This window comes from Plecotus auritus (genome assembly GCF_963455305.1).
Source record: "Plecotus auritus genome assembly, chromosome: 8".
NCBI classification, from domain to species: domain Eukaryota; kingdom Metazoa; phylum Chordata; class Mammalia; order Chiroptera; family Vespertilionidae; genus Plecotus; species Plecotus auritus.
The window spans coordinates 65,944,116-65,957,260 of record NC_137782.1 but is presented as its reverse complement, the minus strand read 5'-3'; the positions used below and the strand labels follow the sequence as shown (position 1 = coordinate 65,957,260).

Below are 13,145 nucleotides of genomic sequence, written 5' to 3'. Positions count from 1 at the left end.
TATTGCTGGATCTAGTTTGCTAATATTTTGTTGAGGATTTTAGCATCTATGTTCATTAGGGATATTGGCGTATAATTTTCTATTTTTGTCATGTTTTTATCTGGTTTTGGAATTCAGATAATGCTAACCTGGTAAAATGAGCTTGGGAGTTTTCCCTCCTTTTTAATTATTTGGAATACTTAGAGAAGGATAGATATTAGTTCTTTGGAGTTTGGTAAAATTCATCTGTGAAGCCATCTAGTTCAGGACTTTTATTTGTTGGGAGGTTTTTTTTGTTGTTGGTTGTTTGTTTTTTTACTGCTTCAATTTCACTAGTTGTAATCTATCAGATTCTCTGATTCTTCCTGATTCAGTTTTGGAGGATTGTATGTTTTTAGGAATTTATTAATTTCTTCCAGATTGTCCAATTTGTTAGCATATAGTTGTTTGTCATTTTCTTTCTTTCTTTTCTTTCTTTTTTTTTTTTTTTTTGGTTAATCCTTACCCAAGAATATTTTTCCATTCTTTTTTAGAGGGAGTGGAAGGGAGGAGTGGGGAGAGAGAGAGACATCGATGTGAGAGAAACTCATTGATTGGTTGCCTCCTGCACGCATCTTGATCGGGGCCAGGGGTTGAACCTGCAATCCAGGTACATGCCCTTGACTGGGAATCAAATCCACGACCTTTCAGTGTGCAGTCCAACACTAACCACTGAGCAACACCTTGTAGGTAATTACCTGCTTTTCTCTTGCTGCTTTTAAGATTCTCTCTTTGTCTTTAATCTTTTGGAATTTTAATTATGACAAGAGGCCTGGTGCACGAAATTCGTGCACGGGTAGGGTCCCTGGGCCTGGCCGGCGATCTGGGCTGATCAGGTTCCCCGCTTCCCTGCCTCCTTCCCCGCCAGCCTGCAGTTCCCTCCACCTCCCACTTCTCTCCCTCAGTGCCCCTCGCCGCCACTGTTTGCCCGCCATGTTCCACGCCGCCCCCTGGTGGTCAGCACACGTCATAGCGAGCGAGCGAACTCCCAATCAAACTTCCAAGGGGACACTGTGCATACTAGCCTTTTATATATATAGACTAGAGGCCCGGTGCATGAAATTCGTGCACGGGGGTGTGTGTCCCTCAGCCCAGCCTGCATCCTCTCCAATCTGGGACCCCTCAAGGGATGTCCTCATAGGATCAGGCCTAAATGGGCAGTCGGACATCCCTCTCACAATCCAGGACTGCTGGCTCCCAACTGCTCGCCTGCCTGCCTGCCTTCCTTCCTGATTGCCCCTAACCGCTTCTGCCTGCCAGCCTAATCACCCCCTAACCACTCCCCTGACAGCCTGATTGATGCCTAACTGCTTCCCTGCCAGCCTGATTGCCCCTAACTGCCCTCCCCTGCAGGCCTGGTCACCCCTAACTGCCCTCCCCTGCTGGCCATCTTGTGGTGGCCATCTTGTGTCCACATGGGGGCAGCCATCTTTGACCACATGGGGGCAGCCATCTTTGACCACATGGGGGCAGCCATCTTGTGTGTTGGAGTGATGGTCAATTTGCATATTACTCTTTTATTAGATAGGATGTGTCTTGATATGGGTCTCTTTTGGTTCGTCTTGTTTGAGACTCTCTGCACTTCCTGGACTGTGTGTCTTTTTCCTTCAGGTTAGGGAAATTTTCAGTCATTATTTCTTGAAATAGATTTTTGATCCCTTGTTCTCTGTCTCTTCTCCTTCTGGTACCCCTGTGATGTGCATGTTGTTACATTTCATGTTGTCCCAAAATTCCCTTAAACCAGTGGTCGGCAAACTGCGGCTCTGTTGACTAATGAGTTTGCTGACCACTGGGATGGGGGCCTAATCACAAGGAACAACAGCCTGTAATTATTGGAATCGAGAGTCTAGGTCAGTGGTCGGCAAACTCATTAGTCAACAGAGTGGCAAACTGAGGCTTTTTATTCCTTCTGTGTATACTTTGAATATTTGTGAGATACGGTATTTTTCATTTCTGACTGATTCTTTTTTATGGTTTCTATGTCCCTTTTCATGCTGCTGTAGTTCTTACTAAGTTCCTTGAGCATCCTTATTATCATTACTTTGAACTCTATATCTGTTAAGTTGTTTACCTCCATTTCATTTAGCTCTTTTTCTGGAGATTTTTTCTGTTCTTTCATTTGGGGCCTGTTTTTTGTTTTGTGTTGTTTTTTTTCTCCCATTTCGGTTGTCTCTTTGTATATGTTTCTGTGTATTAGGTAGAACTTCCATGACTCCCAGGCTTTGTGGGGTGGCCTAATGTAGTAGGTGTCCTGTGGGAGCCAGTGGTATAGTCCCCTTGATCCCCTGAGCAGGTGCTCTAGAAATGTCCCTTGTGTGGATTATATGGGCGTTCCTGTTGTAATTGGGTCTTCATTGTTGTTGACCCATTTGTTGGAGAGATCAATCTTCAGGCTGGCTGACTGTGATGCTCAACCCTGACCAAGGCATGCATGCTGCTGTACAGGTGCCATTTTCACTGGAATTTTATACGCATCTCCTCAGAGCTGCACCTCCTGAGACTGTCTGAATGGTTTCTGGTTAAACATTTGAGTATGAAGACTTCACATATGATGCTGTTTACTTCATACTCAGCATCACTATTAGTAATTTTAAATGTGATCTTTTTTGTAAAGGCACATTTTCCCCTTTGCAAGGAGCAGGCAATCTGGGAGGTACTTGCACATCCTGCAGATGCCCTGCTCCCTTCTCCCTACTGGCATTTACACCAATGATAATTCATACTGGAGGAAATTATTTCATTGCCATTTTACAACATGGCGATTTTAAAATTCTTTCATATCTTGTACACTTGTTAGCTGTAACTCTATAAAGTGGGGTAAAGCTTAATTCTTTTGATTACTATGGTCTCGTGATTTTAACTGGAGACCCCCACATTTTTAAAGTGAGAAGTTGGTTTTATAGACATTGCCAATGGTGGCAAGTGACTTTTTCCTCCTCTGTTTGTTTATTTTTAGTATACTGTGAACTCATAAATTGTACTCAGGGTCTTAAAATAATTATATTCATTTCTCTTTTTGATACACTGTCTCAAATTTTGCCAGTAGGAGTCCCTTCAGGCTGGCTCCAGTACTTTTTTGACATGCTCCCACTATTTCTTAATCACTACCTTGGTTTTACTGCTCTGGCCTTGGTAGCATTAATCTCTCTAAAGAGCTCTGGTTCCTTTTATTGGGTCTCATGGACTTTTGTTTTCATTAGCAGCTTTATTGGATATAATTTGTGTACCAAAAAATTCTCCGATTTACCCAGAGGTTTTTTAACTTGAACATTTTTAGTGGTTAAAAACTGATTTTTTTGTGAAGTCTAATGGATTCACTGTACCCGCAAACTGGGAAATCATTTGTCTGCCTTGGGATTTTCTCTAAAAATAGTATTGTCACCTGCTATTTCCTGGAAAAGGCCAGGAGTATTTTGTATAACAGACATGTACTGTCCAGTTCTTCCTTTGGTGCTCTTGGTAATGTTTGCTTGTTTTCATTTCTGTTTTCCTTGTCCTGTTTTGTTTTTGTTGTTATTTTTACCTACTAAGGAACTGAACTGGGTCCTTGCATTCCTTCCACCAGCACCCTTTAACTTGAACCAGATAAATTCTAGCAGTTTCAGAAAGAAGCAGGAGGGGAAAGGAAGAGCGCAAAAGAAATAATCAGCTCCCGGATACTGCTGTCTCTGCTCTCATTGCCTTTACACTTCCTTCCCAGGACTCAAACCATCCTGGCTTGCATTCATTTCCTCAAGCACACCAAGCATCCCCCTCCAGGAAGGACTCTGCCTCTATGCTTATGTGCCACCACATTGCCCCCACTCCCCATCACAAGGCAGGCTGTTATTGCAGCTTAATTGATACCCTTTCAGTAGCTCTCCCATGACCCTTGATCCTTGACCCTCTACACACCTCTGATTCTCCAACATGGCACCTGTCCATTTCCTTCTTAGCCTTCCTCACAGTCTGATTTGTGTTCTGGGATCCTGTGTGTTCTACCCCTCATGGGCCCTCCTTTAAAAATACACTTTTAGTCATAGAATCTAGAGGGATTTAGCCAAAGGTTAGAAGCATTTCCAGATGGGAAATATTCTTGCAGTCATTTTGTGTGGTGGAGAGAAAGAAGCTGGTTCTGTCTTTAGGTAGGCATTTGACCTTTGTACCACAGTAGGTTCTCAGAACTTCGATTCAGGAATATTGCCATGTATATGCAACCTCAGAGACCTAAAAACAGGACAAAGACATGAATTTTGAATTAATATCTCTTAGCTACCTCAGTGTGTAGGATCTCTTTTTACCAGTCAGGGTTGGGACAAATGGATGGTTCATACATTAATCATAAAAATGACATATCTTCTGTAAACATTTTAAAAATATATATATTTACTGACTTCAGAGAGGAAGGGAGAAGGAGAGATAGAAACATCATTGATGAGAGAGAATCATTGATTGGCTGCCTCCTGCACACCCCCTGGGCAGGATCGAACTCACAACCTGGGCATGTACCCTTGACCGGAATCGAACCCAGGACCCTTGAGTCCTCAGGCCGATGCTCTATCCACTGAGCCAAACCGGTTAGGGGTCTTCTGTAAACATTTTAAATCCAAACATAAATCATAGGCTAAAAGACTATGTCTTTCTTTTAGGATGGCTCTTCTGGGGGAGTTAACCATTAAGGTTCTTGCAAAACCTAACTTTGGCTTCTTTTAAAGTGGAGCAAGGGCTATCATAAGGTCATTTAAATGCCAAATCTTTCTAGATTTTTAAGATTTCTTTCTCCAAACATATATTGGTCTCACCCACACATAATTATTCACCAGCAATAGATAGATAGATACAGATTATTTTTAATCCTCACCTGAGGCTATGTTTAGAGAGAGGAAGGGAGAGAGACATCAGTGAGAGAGAAACACTGATCTGTTGCCTCCCTTATGTATGCCTCCCTTATGCACGCTGACGGGAATCGAAGCCATAACTTTTTGGTGTATGGGATGATGCTCCATCCAACAGAGCCACCCAGCCAGGGTACCAGCAATATTTTCTAGTGACTTGTGTTTATTGAGTCTTTTCAAACAGTCATCTAGGGCCACTCTTTTTCTATTCACACTCATATATCATTTGTTTACATACTATTATGTTATTAATACTCAGTAAGTAAAACTGCCGTAAATGGATTTGGGAATAAACATAGCTGACCAACACTTGGTAAGCATAGAACTCATATGGGAAAGGAGTGAGGCTGCACTGGAGACTGGGGCAGGAAGGAGTCTCCACCCGGACTGGGGCTGTGCAGGCTGTGGTTCTCTCTCTTTTTTTTTCCAGAGAGGAAGGGAGAGTGAGATAGAATCATCAACAACAAGAGAGAATCACTGATCAATTGCCTCCTGCACGCCTCCTCCTGGGGATCGAACCTGCAACCTGGACATGTGCCCTGACTGGGAATTGAACTCTGACCTCCTGGTTCATAGGTTGATGCTCAGCCACTGAGCAACACTGGCTGGGTTGGACTGTGGTTCTTATAAGTCTCTGACAAGGCAATTAAGTAAAAGGTGTTTGAGAGAGCTTCTGTATACTAGTATAATAAGAAAGAAGAGAAACAGCTAAACCTAAGTTAGTATACCCATTTGTACCTGGGTCATTACATCCATTTGTATGAGAAATGCTCCAGGTAGCTTCAAATGCAAATCTGCAGAAAAGTTGGCAACTTTTGAATTAGTATCTCTTAGCTACCTCAGTGTGTAGGATCTCTTTTTACCAGTCAGGGTTGGGACAAATGGATGGTTCATACATTAATCATAAAAATGACATATCTTCTGTAAACATTTTAAAATATATATATATTTACTGACTTCAGAGAGGAAGGGAGAAGGAGAGATAGAAACATCATTGATGAGAGAGAATCATTGATTGGCTGCCTCCTGCACACCCTCTGGGCAGGATCGAACTCACAACCTGGGCATGTGCCCTTGACCAGAATGGTGGTGGTTCCCCCACCTCCATTCAACCATTGTACTTTTTGTACTTAAGAAACTACCTATTGAATTCAAAATAGAAATCCTTTCTCACCCAGCTATAAATGACAAGAACTTTTGTTTTGGGAGTTTGGGATATTCTCTTTTGTTATTGCCATTGTTTGATTTAGGTTTGAGTTTTTTGTTGTTGTTTTTTTAATCTTTGGGCTCCTGTAAAATGTTGCCTATGAAAACCACCTGCAAAGATTCATGAGCAACTGAAAACCATATTGTGAGTCATGAGCTGTAACAATTGCTAAAGCCATAACTCCACAGATGCCTTCTTTTTTTTTCTTTTTTTTTTTTAAAGTACAATTTCCACTTATTTTTCCCCCAGAGAACTTTTTTCACTCCTTAAGGACTTAACTCCTCACATGGGCTTTGGTGGAGATCATGGGGCAGCATCCACAGGTCTAAATCAGGTTGAGGGGATTCAGTCCTTCCAGGCTTTATGAGAACGATTGCTGACTACCTTGCTGTGAATGGCACAGCTTACACAGTAATGTAGTTTTACATACAGTTTGGGAAGCACATAGGTGTCAAAGACACTTGCTTCAGAGATGTCCCTAATGGCTGTAGCCTCTACTATGTTTCTAATGACAGACTTCTTAATGGCCTTGTCCTTGGGCATGCATCGGGTGCAGTTGGTGCAATGAATAGGCTGCACGTGGCCTCGGCCTTTTTTTGGCACGACTGTTATTCCTTCTTTTCTTGGTCATCTTGGAAACAAGGACCTGAGAGAGTCCACAGATGCCTTCTTCAGTTATCTTTTCTTATCCAGTTGAGAGTATATGGTGACTCTGCCTTCCACAAAGCAGAATACACTGGAAGTGGTTCTATTTCTGTTGGATTATTAGCAAAATAATAACCCAGTAGTCCTCTTGAATATCTAAATCCTGACCTTGGATCTTAACCACTGCTTCTGTGACTTGGGCCAACCACCAGGAACACAGTCCTGGGGCACTTTACTCAGGAGCTGCTGGCCAAGGCTGTCTTTGATGGTTCCTTCTGAGCGAGAGCAGTTTCAAACACATGAGCAGCAAGAAAGAGCAGCCTGCTAAGGGGTAGATGAACTCAAAACTCCTCCCCACGCCTTTTGTTGTTCTTGTTAAAGACCATCTGCTCCCTCTCCAAGGATTTGAGTCTCGTTCTTCCCCAAAAGAACAGCTAAACAATTTGGGAAGAGACCCAGACACAGGTGACATCAAACTGCCTTGCAGCCAGAGGTTGCTTTAACAGTCCCTCGCAATATAACTCGTTCCTCTCATAGTTTTGTGATTTTTAACTGAAGACTCCCAAATATTTACATTTTTCTCACTGATCAGTAACTTAAAGGTGCTGAAAGTAAAATCTGCCACTCTGGGATTACCCCTGATTCTTTCTGCATGAAGGGAAGAGGTCTAAATATGGAAGCCTCGTGCTTGTCATGCTAATTCTTAAAAATCATGCAAGTGAAGCAAATCCGAAAGTACTCATGAGTGCCAGCATTGTGAGTGCCAGGGGTTAAGCTAAGTGCCACAAGGACATAGAACTCTGAGTCCCGGTCTGTGACCTCAAGAGAGTTCTTGAAATCGAGAATATGGAGCTATCTCAGGCAGATTCTGGGTCATGCGGTATATAGGTTTGTTGTGTAGTCAGAAATGAAATCGGTCATGCTGATGATTTTTGCTAAGAGTGCCCTTTGGAGCCTAAAGAATGTCAGCTGTCGTGTCTGAACTATAACTTCAGTTGCCTTTGCGCAGCAGAGCATGCTTTCTCTAGGAAATTATGGCACTAACTTGGCAGGTGGTTTCACTGTTGAAGGGTTCCAGGCCCTGGCACGGAGATGTCTAGAGTTAAAATGGAAACAGCTGCTGAGACTTGACTTGCTGCCTGCTTTACCTGCTCCTTCCCCAAACAGGAAGCACCTTACTGTTTACTGCCAGGTTGGGTGTAGTAGGTAAACATGCAGGATTTTAGTAAATCTCACTTTTTTTTTCCTTTAAAAAAACAAACACAGTTTATAGAGGCATAATTGACATCCAATAAACTGGTCATATTTAATGTGTACAATTTCATAAGTTTTGATGTTTCTTTGTTACCCTTCCTTCCCATCTCCAAAAACCACATGATTTTTTCTGTCAGCATAGATTAGTTTGCATTTCATAAAGCTTTATATAAATGGAATCATACAGTATGTACTCTTTAATTTTTCAGTTATAGTTCACATTCATTATATTGGTTTCAGGTGTTAGTATGTACTTTTTTTTTTTTTGGTCTGGTTGCTTTCACTTGGCATAATTATTTTGAGATTTTTGTGTTAGTCCATGTGTTAATAGTTCGTTCCTTTTTATTACTGAGTAGCTTTCTTTTTTTAATTGATTTCAGAGAGAGGGAAAGAGAGAGAAACATCAATGATGAGAGATAATCATTGATTGGCTGCCTCTGCGTGGCCCCCACTGGGGATCCAGCCCGTACCCCAGACATGTGCCCTGATCAGGAATCGAACCGTGACCTCCTGGTTCATGGATTTATGCTCAACCACTGAGCCACACTTCTCCAGCAATGCTATATGCTTTGCAAAGTTTTTTTTTCTCTGTCTTGTGCCTTAACTTTGCATTCTCTTTAAAAAAAAAAAAAGTGTCTTTTAAAGTACAGAAGTTTTTAATTTTGATGAAGTTCAATTTATCCTTTTATGGATTATGCTTTTTGGCTTCATATCTATGGAATCTTTGCCTAAACCACAGTTGCAATGATTATTCCCCTATTTTCTTCTAGAAGTTTTATAGATTTCTTGTTTATATTTAGATCTGTTACCCATTTTGAGTTGATATTATGATGTGAAGTGCAGGTTTAGATTTTTACTTTTTGCCTGTAGATATCCCATTGTTCCAGCCTAGTGTATTTTTCAGGCATTGTAGTTTTAATATCTGGAAGTTTGGTTTGGATCTTACTGTCCTTCTCTACTAATTTTAACATCTGTGTCAGTTCTGGGTTGTTTTCAATTGATTGATTAGTCTTCCCATTGTGAGTCATGTTTTCCTGCCTCTTTGAATGCTTGGTAATCAGATAATACACATTATGAATTTTACCTTTTTGGGGGTACTGGCTATTTTCATTCCTGTAAATCATCCTGAACTTTGTACTGGGAACCAATTAATTTGCTTGAAAGCAGTTTCCAAGATCTTGCCTCAGATCTTCCTGGGTATCCTACCCAGTGCCTCATGAACTGTGTCTTTCTCCTGTCTGGCTAGTGGGAACAGGTGCTGACCCTTTTAAACATTTTGGATGGTTCTTTTCCTGGCCTTAAGTAGTTTCCTCAAACACATGCATTGATTAGTACTCTCTGAATACTTAAGGGGGACCCTCTCCAAATCCCTGGGGATCTCTCTCTAGTTCTCCACTCCTTGGTACATGTCCTGTAGACTCGGGCTGTCTTGAGCTCCATCCAGTTCCCTCTCCCTGGAAACTCCCAAGGATATAAGCTGGGGCAGTCATAGGACCCATCTTGTTAGTTTCTTTTGTGTGGGGGTGTTTGTTTTGTTTTTTTATTTGTTTGGGATTTTTGTGCGTTTTTTTTTGTTTTTGGTTTAGATGGGAGGGTAAATCTGATTCCTGTTTCTCCATCTTGGCTAGAACTGTGACCTGTTTTGATGTCACAGCTTCTCTTACATTCTACATTCAACACTGACCAGCCTAATTCCCACTTCAGAAAATACTGTATGCACATTCGTTCCTGTTGCTTAGTGGACACTGCTTCCTCTCCTGAATCAGCTTCTTCCCCAGGCTAAACACTTACAGCCATATATAAAGTGGTCTGTGGTCTGTTCCTCCCCTTTGCAAGGAAGCCCTCCTTCTAGCACAGGGGTGGGCAAACTTTTTGACTCGAGGGCCACAATGGGTTCTTAAACTGGACTGGAGGGCCGGAACAAAAGCATGGATGGAGTGTTTGTGTGAACTAATATAAATTCAAAGTAAAGGAGCAGAGGGGAGAGCAAGAGAACCGATAGAACAGCCGGAACCGCCCTGCGGGCCGTAGTTTGCCCAAGGCTGTTCTAGCACCTCCTTGCCCCTATAGCCTTTGCCAGTTGTGTGACTTTATGCTCAGCTCTGGGGATATTGTTTACCTTTTAGACTTAGTTTATAGGAAATCCCCTCCTCAGGCCAAAGGGACCCCATCATTTACCAACACCACCACTCAGCCCTTCTCTGTGAAGATTTCTCAAAGGAAGTAGGAGAGATTGACAGTTGGTGACTATGGGCTGATGTTCTGGAGCAAGGCTCATGTACTCTTCCCAGAAACAAGAGCTCATCTAAAATTGAGTAGGAGAATAAGATCCTTGGCAAAGCTCCGGCTTAAAGCCCCTTTACTCAGAAGTCCTACTTCTTGGCGTTTATGTTTCTTAAAATAATAGGAAGAGGCTTTGCCCCTCAGTGTCCCAGAAGAGTTTAAGAAAGACATTCTCCCAGACCTGCAGTCTCTTTGCTGAAGAGCTCTGGTTCTCTAGGCTGGCTCAGTAGCAGGTAGAGGCTGGATTCCATCTTGTGCTTCCAGCTTGGTACCAGTCAGACACTAAAGCATTTCACCTTTAGGCAAAGTGAGATGGATGCACATCTGGAGAATGCTTGGCAATGCATTTAATCAGGAATAAAGGCAGTCTGTCTCAGTACCCTATGGTTAGGGGCATGTTCAAATTTGGCAGGAAATAGGATAATTCTTTCATAGGTTTACTGTATTTAAAAGTGAGTTGCAACCCATTAGCGTATCATAAAATAAATTTAGGGGTCACAGTCAGCATTCTTCTTAATAGTGAGAAGTGTGTCCCATGTAGTAACTATTACATAATGTAAATATCTCAATCAGTTATAGCTCTTTGTGGGGTAGGTGGTTGAGTTCCATTTCTCTGTTACTCCTCTCTTGGCAGCACTGCAATTGGGTATGCTAAGTAAATGTCAAATAACTATGTATCTCATACCAATTAGGTTATTTTCAGCTGCAAGTAACTGAAAACCTGACTTAAGGCAAAGCAGACTTTCAGTCATCTTAGAACACAAGTCTTGAGGGAGGTGGTTTGCGTCTGGTTTAGATCAATGGGACAACTACTCTGTGGTGCTCCTGACCTTTTCATGGTTACAAGGAGGCTGCCATCCTCACACAACAGCATTCAACAGGAAGGGAGAGCAGGAGCTTTATTCCTGTGTTTTTCTTTTTTACCACTGAGACAGGTCTTTTCCTGTAAGATTTCAGTAGACTTCACAGTTGGTCTGAATGCCCAAACTGACACATATGCCCCAACCCTGGTATAAAAGAACAGCTTAGATCGATTCCAGTTCATGTACTGGCCAGGCTGTTGCTGCTCCTGGAAAGTTGATAATCAGTTAAAAAGGAAGGGAGGGGTGCTGAGTTTGGAATGTGCCACAGCCTGGGTTCCAGGTGCCTCTCTGGGCAGGTATTTCTCTGTGGGTTTTGTTCAGCTATCCTTTGCAGACATTCAGGGCTCGGGGACCTCACCCTTCCATCCTTGGCTCTTTTCCCGAGGGTTTCCTCACCAGTGACTTACCCACCATAGCCCCTCAGGAAGCCCTAGGGGTCCTCACATGCTGCTCTATAACGAGCAGACCAGGAAGAAGCTATTTCTCCTCATTAGCCTCCTTTGTAGCTCACAGTCCCCATTGAGCTAAATAAAGCCTTTTGGTAGAGCCAGACCCTACTGCTCATTGGCTCTGACCTTGAGCAGGTTACTGAACCTGGAAGTTGGTTCCCTTATTTCTGTTACACACAGTCTCAGGAGAGTGAATGGGAAGGCTCCCTGCCTGGCAGACAGAGAATCTGAGAATCCTAGCTGTTCATGGCCTGCTCTCACCCTTAATGCTGAGTTCAGCTGGGTTGAGTTCAGTGTATGAAGCAGAGCCCAATGTGTAGAAAAGGGATCTCTACAGTGAGTATTGTGACGAGTGGAGACCTGTTCTTCTCCCAGTTACTCATTTATAGAAAACTGTTCAAGTCCTGCCATTTGTCATTTCTTTTACCAGATAGTGAATGTGTTTTGGCAAGGAGATGAGCTTCATGTACAACCCAACTTGCTAGTTCTGGGTGCCAGTTCCTGGCCCTGCACTTGGCAGGGGTGGATCCCTGTCCTCCTATCTTCCTCTCAGTCCTTAGCTCCCAGTTCCAGGCAGTCTCAGCATGTACTCTGCCCCAGGACATCTGTCTCCCCTCCTCTGTAGGGACAGCAGTTCCTGTCTACCTCCCTCCCCAGTTCCCTATTTTGTCAAAATACGGATAGTCTGTTGCCTGAGATAAAGCTCTCACTTGATCTCTGCTTTCCTATCCCACCTACAAGTGTTGACATTTTTAGGTTGGGATTTCTCTGTTCCTGTCAAAAATACAAACATAACTAAATTCTGTATTTTATTGGGTCTTCTGAGTGATGCTTAGAACCACGGCAGGTGCCTACCCTCAGCCTCCAATGGAATTAGCTTTATATTATGTGACAACTGGCTGACCCCTTCCAGTCTGGGATCCTGGCGTAAGAGTTTTCAGGACCGTAGTGACAGTTATCACAATTGGCTGACAGTCTTTTAAAAAATATTTTATGTACTTTTATTTTTTTAAAGATATTTTTATTTTTATTGATTTCAGAGAGGAAGGGAGAGGGAGAGAGAATCATGGGTCAGCTGCCCCCTGCATGCCCCATACTCTGGGGATTGAGCTTGAAACCCAGGCATATGTCCTGACCAGGATTTGAATCATGACCTCCTGGTTCATAGGTCGACGCTCAACCACTGAGCCACTCTAGCCGGGCATGGCTGACAGTCTTTTTTGAACAAGGAGTTGCAAATGTCTGTTCCTCTTTTCTCAGGGCACATCTTCATCCCTGGAATTCCCCCTTTTAGGAAGGTGCCATTGTGGTTTGTCTGGTTTCTGGGAAACTGGAATAGTAAAATGAACATGGTTTTTGGATTTATAGTCTAGCTTTATTACTTCAACAAGCTACTTCACTACTCTCTGCCTCAGTTCCTTCATCTGGGAAATGGAGACAGTGCCATGGGGAGGATTGAGTAAGTTTTATATGGGAAGTGCCTCGCTCAGCCCCTGGCTTGGGGTGGAAGCACTGCCCACAGTTCAACTGGAGTTGTCAGCAGTTCACTAGG

General features: G+C 42.8%; 1 protein-coding gene and 1 pseudogene across 2 annotated transcripts in view; one reads left to right on the top strand and one right to left on the bottom strand.

Annotated features, from left to right (window-relative positions):
* The window catches only part of FKBP1A (FKBP prolyl isomerase 1A), a 29,121-nt gene that overhangs the window by 8,871 nt on the left and 7,105 nt on the right, over positions 1-13,145 (top strand). The gene's annotated exons all lie outside the window — the stretch shown is intronic.
* LOC308256177 (small ribosomal subunit protein eS26-like) lies at positions 6,382-6,730 on the bottom strand (annotated as a pseudogene). The gene has a single exon. The product of its transcript is annotated as a small ribosomal subunit protein eS26-like (transcript).